At 45.3% G+C, this 8,867-nt stretch overlaps 1 protein-coding gene across 5 annotated transcripts in view; it reads right to left on the bottom strand.

Moving 5' to 3' along the window:
- The window catches only part of bsna (bassoon presynaptic cytomatrix protein a), a 91,475-nt gene that overhangs the window by 57,081 nt on the left and 25,527 nt on the right, over positions 1-8,867 (bottom strand). Inside the window, exon 1 of one of the 5 annotated variants that reach the window (XM_016499431.1) lies at positions 1,596-1,894. The exons of the other annotated variants lie outside the window; for them this stretch is intronic. The gene's annotated coding sequence lies outside the window, so the exon portion shown is untranslated. Of the gene's footprint in view, positions 1-1,595; positions 1,895-8,867 lie in introns of those variants that run through there. 5 annotated transcript variants of the gene reach the window in all.

Genomic DNA, 8,867 nt, shown 5'->3' with positions numbered 1-8,867 from the left:
TACATTTCTGCCATATGTACATTAACTGACAGTCACCACTGATAAGCTACCACTAAATATTGTAGAAACTTAATTTGCTGTAAAGTTGCTTTGCAACTATTTGTATTGTGAAAAGCACTATACAAATAAACTTGAATTTAATTGAATTGAATATACTGCATGTGTGTGTGTGTGTGTGTGTGTGTGTGTGTGTATGTATATATGTACACGATATATAAACTGTCAGGAATGAGACCAGAATCCAATAGCAGGTGAAACAAAAAATTCTGTTTTATTCAGAAATCTGTGATAACAGAAAATGGTCCTTCAATAGAACAACAGGATAGCAATAAGTGACAGCCAGCAAATAGACAGCCTGGACAACATGGGAATCAGACCAGCACCAGCCGAGATAACGGGGAAGAGAGGCGGCAAGACAGTAATGCAGTCCATGGAGGTGGGCGAGCAGAGAGGAATCAGGAGAGGATGCTGTAGGAATCGGGAATCTGGACAGTGGAGAAGCTAAGGCAGAGAGCAGAGAAGACTCCTAGAGGGGCAGGCGGGTAAAAATAAAAGATGACAGAAGACAGGAACACTAGACTGACAAAACTAGAAAAATAAACAAAAAGAAAAAAAAACATGACTAGCTGGGAAAACAACAACTCGGAGATCGAAGACATGAACTGAAGAACAAAGCATCACAGACTGGCACAACAACAGCAAACACAAGGGCATTATAAAGGGGAGATAATAAGAACTGAACAAGGTGCAGGTGAGGAGGGAGAATTAACTAATAGGGATAACAACGCCGGGTTAGACGCCACGATGACAGCAGAGCACATGGTAAGCTGTCAAACAAAGGCCATGTAATCCAGGACAACAAAGCACACGACAACGAACACAGGACAACAAAACCTAGGCAGATCCCACAGAGATCATGATAGTACCCCCCCACCCAGGAATGCCACCAGGCACCTCAAGGAGGGGGTTCACCTTGTCGCTGGAAGAAGTCCTCGATCAGCGACCGATCCAGAATATCCCAAGCCGGAACCCAACTCCTCTTCTCCGGACCTTATCCTTCCTAGTCCACCAGGTACTGGAAACCCCTACCACAGCGATGAATGTCTAGCGATCTCCTAACAGAATAGACAGGAGAACCAACCACTAGACGAGAGGGTGGGGGGGCAGGTGATGAAGTGTTGGAATTGAGAGGAGATCTAATAACAGATTTAACCCTGGATACATGAAAAACTGGGTGCACCTGACCAACAGAGAAGGGTAACTTGAGCCGCACCACAACCAGATTCAAGACCTTGGTGATCTTGTCTGGACCTTTGAAACTATTTGCTAACTTGCGAGAGACAGCCTTGAGAGGAAGGTCCTTGGTAGAAAGCCATACCTTTTGACCACAGACATATAGTGGGGCGTGGGAGTCCGGTGACAATCAGCCGCTGCTTTGGTCCATCTGGAAGCCTGGGCCAAGGCCTTCCTAGCTCTTTTCCAGATGCTTCAACATCTCCGGATAAAGGTTAGGGCAGACTGGACCGCAGCATCGGGTTCCTGAGAGGGAAACAAAGGAGGTAGGTAGCCAACAGAACATTCAATAGGTGACATACCTGTGGAAGCCACCCGGAGAGTACTGTGGGCATACTCGATCCAAGAGAGCTGTTGGCTCCAGGAGGCAGGATTGCTGGACGCCAGGCAGTGGAGAGCTCGCTCGAAATCCTGATTGGCTCGCTCACATTGTCCATTGGTCTAGAGATGAAAACCTGACAACAGACTTGTAGAGGCTCCGATCTGTCAACAAAATTCCTGCCAAAAACGAGAGACAAACTGGGGACCCCTATCAGAAACCACGTCAACCGGAAGACGTGGTCAATTACCAGTTCGGCTGTCTCCTTGGCAGAGGGAAGTTTGGGTGGGTGAATGAAATGAACCACCTTGGAGAAGCGATCCACCACCATTAGATTGATGGTGTAACCTCTTGAAGGGGGTAAGCCAGAGACAAAATCCAAGGCTATGTGTGACCAAGGACGAGAGGGAATGGGCAAGGGTTGGAGCAGACCAACGGAGGGACAATTGGAGACCTTGTTCAGGGCACAAACAAAGCAAGCCAACACAAACTGCCTGACGTCCTGGCCCATAGAGGACCACCAGAATCGCTGACGGATTACAGCCAGTGATCTCCGGACACCTGGATGGCAGGCAACCCTAGATTCATGACCTCACTAAAGGACTTCAGGGCACAGTGCCTACGGCACGAACAACCAACCCGCAGGACACCCAACTGGCACTTCCACCCCTTGTCCGGACTTCTCCACCCGCCGCTCAACATCCCAGAAGAGGGCCCCTACCACAACTCTCTCAGAGAATATGGCATCGGCCAGGACCCCCTCTCCTGGATGCTCGAACTGATGGACTCGGGCTACGAAAGTGTGAAATCAAATTGGTCAAAGAAGAGTGCCCAGCAAGCCTGGCGTGAGCTCAGCCTCTTGGCCGAATGGATATATTCTAGGTTCTTATGATCCGTCCAAACCAAGTAGGGCTGCGCTGACCCCTCCAAACAGTGATTCCCCTCACCCAAGGCCAACCTAACCGCCAGCACCTCCCAGTTGCCAATGGCGTAATTACGTTCAGATGGGTTGAGACGATGGGAGAAAAATGCACAGGGGTGCACTTTCCCATCCTTGGGGGAACGCTGGGACAAGACTGCACCTACTATCAGAGGGGTCCACCTCGATAATGAATTGCTGTTCAGAATCTGGAATGGAACAGAGCTATATGGGAACTTTAAATGATCAAAGGCCTCCTGAGTCTGAGCACTCCAGATGAACGGTACCTTGGTGGAGGTGAAAGCCATTAAGGGTGCAGCTACCTGACCAAAGCTCCTGATGAATCGCAGGTAGAAGCTGTCGAAGCCCAAAAAAAGCTGCAGAGCCTTCCTAGAGTTGGGGACTGGCCACTCAGCGACAGCCCTGACCTTGGTCAGATCAGGTTTATTCTCCCCAGCAGAAACTATAAAACCCAGGAACAAGACCGACTTGGTTTTCATAGTGTCCCATGGGGGTATTGAAGGCTGTCTTCCACTCATCACCCTCACGAATGTGGATGAGATGATAGGCATTGTGGAGGTCTAACTTAGTGACGACCTTGGTTCCCTGCAAGAGTTCAAAGGCAGGTGACATTAAAGGCAAGGGGTATCTGTTCTTAACAGTAATGTCATTTAAACCCCGGTAATCAATACAAGAACGCAGAGAGCAATCCTTCTTCTTGAGAAAGAAGAACCCAGCGCGAGCAGGGGAAGACGAGTGGCGAATGAGACCGGCTTTGAGGGAGTCTTGAATATATTTGTCCATAGCCTTTCATTCAGGACCTGACAGGGTAAAGAGACGACCCTTGGGTGGAGAAGAGTCTGGGAGGACGTCGAAATCACAGTCGTATGGCCAGTGGAAACCAGCTGCAGATCATTGTACTCCCCTGGGAACCCGGTGAGATCAGCTGCCTCGACCTGCAAAACAGGAGACACAAACACAGGAGAAGAGGCAGCACCTAGGCAGGATGCATGACAAGATTAGGTCAAAGACTAAATCTGGTTGCTGGACCAATCCACGTGAGGGCTGTGCTGAACCAACCACAGGTGCCCCAGAACAAGATGAGCTTATGGGGACTTCAGCAGGGACAGCACAACCAACTCACGGTGATTGCCCGACACGACAAGACTTAGACGGGGGTGATGACGTCTACAGACTGGCCAGAAAGACCCCAGACAGTGACAGGAGAGGAGAAGGGAATGGCAGGGTTGCCCCAGCTCTTTGCACTGTGATTAGGGAGAGAGAAAAGGAGAAACGCCCACCAGGATTCCCCCGGTTATCTAGTAGGCCTTGGCTTTTAAAGGGCAAGATTGAGCAAAGTGACCTGACCTCACACAGTAGAGACAAAGACCCCGACCCAGATTTTGTTGTTTTTCAATCAAAGACAAAGTCGCCCCAATTGCATGGGCTTGGAATCGACCAGAGCAGAGCGAGGTGGTGAGTGGCTTTGGGAAGGTTGGGTCTCCTCCAGCCTCAAGGACGAGTGGGGATCCAAGCATCGCTGACGCAAACGGAGATGGCTCTTGACCTGAGTAGCCAGATCGATAAAGCTATCTAGGTCCTGAGGTAGAACATGGGTGGCAGTCTCATCCTGGATCTCAAAGTTAAAACCCCTCCCGAAACAGAGCTCGCAGCACCCCCTCATTCCAGTCGCAGAAGGCCGGTAATGTCTTAAATTGGATGCCATATTCAGTCACAGAACGGCCTCCCTGATGGAGCTGCACTAGTTTGGGCACTGCCTCAGCTCCTCTAACAGACTGGTCAAAGAGTTTTGTCATTTCATGGTGAAACTCCTCAAAATCAGTGCAGAAGGAGTCTCTAGAATCCCATACGGCAGTCCCCCACTCACAAGCCTTTCCAGTCAGCAGTGTGATGACGAAGGCAAATTTTAATTGTTCAGTATCATATCGGCGTGGTTGCAGTGCAAACACCAGAGAACACTGAAAAAAGAAATGCCCGACATGAATTCAGGTCTCAGGCGTGAGGATCAGGCTCGCGGTGAGAGACAGAAAGGAAGCTGCTGTGGCTGAAGATGGCAAAAACTCTTGGTGAAGATCGTGGAAGTGGCCGCTTAAAGGGTTAGTTCATCCAAAAACGCTGTCATTAATTACTCACCCTCATGTCATTTCAAACCCGTAAGACCTTCGTTCATCTTCGGAACACAAATTAAGATATTTTTGAAGGAATCTGAGAGCTGTCTGACCCTGCATAGACAGCAACACAACTGAAATGTTCCCAAGTCCAGAAACGTAGCAAGGAGATCTATAAAACAATCCGTTTTACAGATTTCCTTGCTACGTCTCTGGACTTGGGAACATTTCAGTTGCGTTGCTGTCTATGCAGGGTCAGACAGCTCTCAGATTCCATCACTTGGGAACATTTCAGTTGTATTGCTGTCTATGCAGGGTCAGACAGCTCTCAGATTCCATCAAAAATGTCTTAATTTGTGTTCCGAAGCTGAACGAAGGTTTGTCTTTATCTCTGAAGGCTTGAAACCCGTAAGGTTTGAAATGACATGAGGGTGAGTAATTAATGACTGAATTTTTATTTTTGGGTGAACTATCCCTTTCATTCAGCCATTTGGGCAGTGAGGGTCTCGACCTCCTGTGAGGTAGATAAGAGCTGGCTGGTTTGGTGGCCGAGGAGAACTCCTTGATGGGCAATGCCGATCAGACAAAGTCCTCACTTGTTGGATCCATATTTGGTCAGTCCGTACTGTCAGGAACGAGACCAGAATCCAATAGCAGGTGAAACAAATAATTTGAAGTTTTATTCAGAAATGTGTGATAACAGAAATATTTCATTCAATAGAACAGCAGGATAGCAATAAGCGATAGCCATCAAATATACAGCCTGGACAGCACGGGAATCAGACCAACACCAGCCGAGATAACAGGGAAGAGAGGCGGCTAGACAGTAATAGAAAGCCGCCGCTGGTGCAGTCCATGGAGGTCTGCAGTGGGCGAGCAGAGAGGAATCAGGAGGGGCTGCCGTGGGAATCTGGAATCCAGGCAGAAGAGAAGCCAAGGCAGAGAGAAGAGAAGAATCCTAGAGTGGCAGGCAGGTAAAAATAAAAGATGACAGAAGACAGGAACGCTAGACCGACAAGACTATAGAAATAAACAAAAAACAACACAAAAAACAACAAGACTAGCTGGGAAAACAACAACTTGGAGATCAAAGACATGAACTGAAGAACAAAGCATCACGGACTGACACAAGACAGCAAACACAAGGGCATTATAAAGGGGAGATAATAAGAACTGAACAGGGTGCAAGTAAGGAGGGAGAATTAGCTAATAGGGATAGCAAGAGGGGCGGGGTTAGACACCACAATGACAGCAGAGCACATGGCAGTGAATTGCGGTGCTAATAGAGTCTCATGAACAAGCAGTTGTGCACAGTCCATCGGCCAAGTCAAGATATTCATTAAATAATGTTACATTTCAGTTTGTTTCTCACCAAACCATATTGTATACCACCAGAATACTTGGAATATATGCTCTATGTCACATGGGTTCACTCGGAGATACTTTTGTGTCTTTTTTTAGAAGCTTGATGTTGGTTGCCATATACTACCATTACATGTACAAGCATGCGCGGGACATTTAAAAAAAAAAAAAAATGTTCTTGGTCCGAAAAAAAAAGAAGGGCATATGGCATTAGAATAACACAAGGGTGAGTAAATGGTGAGTTAATTTTCATTTTTAGGTGAACTATCCATTTAATACCTAATGTTACACCGGCACTTTCACTACCATCTGTCCAGTCCACCTTAAAGGATTAGTTCACTTTCAGAATAAACATTTTCTGATAATTTACTCACCCTCATGTAATCCAAGATGTTCATGTCTTTCTTTATTCAGTTATTTTGAAGAAAACATTCCATATTTTCTCCATATAATGGACTTCAATAGTGGCCAATGGGCTGAAGGTCCCAATTGCAGTTTCAGTGCAGCTTCAAAGGGCTCTACATGATCCCAGCCATGGAATAGGGTCTAGAGATCTTCAAAAGCCTAAAGTCTTGCAAACTCAGACTTTTCAGGAGAACTGCTCAAGCCTCTACGTCATCAAGAAACCAACCAATCCCCGAAGGGAATTCCCAGAAACCACGTCATCCAGACGCCCGACCAGCAACCAATCAAAAGCCGGGATTCCCTCAAGCAGCCAACGAGGAAACCCCTCCGCTTCTCAGCTGTCACAAACGCAAGTAACAAACAGAAGTCTTCTATCTGCTGAAATTGGCGCTGATGATTGATTTTTAGCAGTAAACGTAAGATAAATCTCTGCTTTGTGATTCTCTCAGGTTGCAATTTAAAAGAACTCATGGAAAACGAGTTAGAACTTTGGGAACTTCATACGAACTCTTTAACTTTCATTCTTCAGAACTGTATGTGTGTGTATGTGTGTGTTTTAGCTTAGTTTAATGTAATCTAGAATAGCCAATAAATTCTTGTTTTATTTATAAAGAAGTATTGTCTGGTGTCGTGAAATTTTGTAAAGTTAAAACTCTGCCAAGATCACGTTACCTAGCTCGTAGCTTATAACTTATCAAAGCATGTATTAACCCGTGGCCAGGGAAAATACAAATATTCAAATTGTTAATATACACTGACGTTAACGTCTCGCTGGACGAGTAGCTGATAAAGTGTAAACTATCAAATTTGAAATCAGTTCTAATCAGGTTGACCTCGAATTTTCAGATTCGATTCCTCTCAAAACCTGAGCTAGAAAGGACGACCGTTGATAAAGTGTAAACTATCAAATTTGAAATCAGTTCTAATCAGGTTGACTTCGAATCTTCGGATTCGAGTCCTCTCAAAACCTGAATTAATTAATAATAATTAATTCCCTTATAGAATTAAATGAGTTAAATTCCTTACAGCAAGACGTGCATTTGTGGTTAAAAAGTATATAAATTTGTATTTTTTTTAGAAAATGACCGGCTGAAGGTCCCAATTGCAGTTTCAGTGCAGCTTCAAAGGGCTCTACATGATCCCAGCCATGGAATAGGGTCTTATCTAGCGAAACGATTGGTCATTTTCTTAAAAAAAAGAATTTATATACTTTTTAACCACAAAATGTTTGTCTTGCACTAGCTCGACTTCACGCATTACGTAGTCACGTTGGAAAGGTCAAGACGTAGGCGGAGTTTTAGAAAATGACCGTTTCGCTAGATAAGACCCCTATTCCTCGGCTGGGATCGTGTAGAGCCCTTTGAAGCTGAATTGAAACTGCAATTTGGGCCTTCAACCCGTTGGCCACCATTTAAGTCCATACAAACATCTGATAGATCCTGACCCAGTGTTTACAAAGCGAACGTGCAAAGAAAGTCAAATGCCCTTTACAAAAAAAAGGTAAAACAACGTCGGACGATTTTATAGTTGGAGGAGAAAATGAGATGGAGTTTTTTGCCCTACCCTACCATTCTGAACCGGAATACACAGACAAAGAAATAACCACGCGTGACCTTTCCTATCGTGATTATATAATGTGTGAATTTGCGGACGCACATTGCAGAGCTAGTGCAATGTAGGGATTCCTATCTATAACAGACCATGGAACCAAACATCATGAGGTCTAAACTAATCACCCCATCACATGACTCCAATCATCTGGGTCGACTTCCTGCCAGTCTTGTCGTCATCTTTGAGACCGGAAGCCAGACCCATAGAATTTACAAATGGCCACACCCATTTTTACGACAAGAAAAAGGTGGATAGATATATTGCAGATGAGCAAACACTCTAAAAAATACTTCTTGCAGATGTAAATGCAGACAGTGCTGCAAAAGCAAAACTATTCAATTTCACCACAACAAGAATATCAATGTACAGTGAGAGAATTGCAAGATTTACTAGTCAGTGGGCCTCATTTACAAAACGAACGTACGACAGAAAATTGGGCGTACGGACGTTTCATAGCAAAACTTGGACTTTATCAATATGGACGTGAGCGGTGGCTACGATCAAATCTCACGTCTGGTCTCAGCTCGTGTACGCAAGTTTTTGAGTTACCTGAAGCACGCAGCATAGTAAATCTGGTGGAGAATTGTAGAATGACAGCATTTTGTTCATTTTTATATTCTTGACCGTCAAACGAAGCCCATTAGTCGATCGTTAACCATTTAGATTGTCAAGATTAGAGTTTCTTTTTTTGTTGTTGTTTTGTACAGGGCTTTACTTTATATGCGCGAATAGCAGCATAAACAACGAGGATTCAATTGTCGCATCATGCACCTGCAGCGCTTCTGTGAAAGGAGAAAAACAGAAATTAAGTCTATAAAAGGAATAAAAT

This window comes from Sinocyclocheilus anshuiensis, unplaced genomic scaffold, assembly GCF_001515605.1.
Source record: "Sinocyclocheilus anshuiensis isolate Anshui unplaced genomic scaffold, SAMN03320099.WGS_v1.1 scaffold1662, whole genome shotgun sequence".
Taxonomy (NCBI): Eukaryota; Metazoa; Chordata; class Actinopteri; order Cypriniformes; family Cyprinidae; genus Sinocyclocheilus; species Sinocyclocheilus anshuiensis.
Note: the sequence above shows the minus strand (reverse complement) of the source record. Positions and strands in the feature narration are given on the sequence as shown.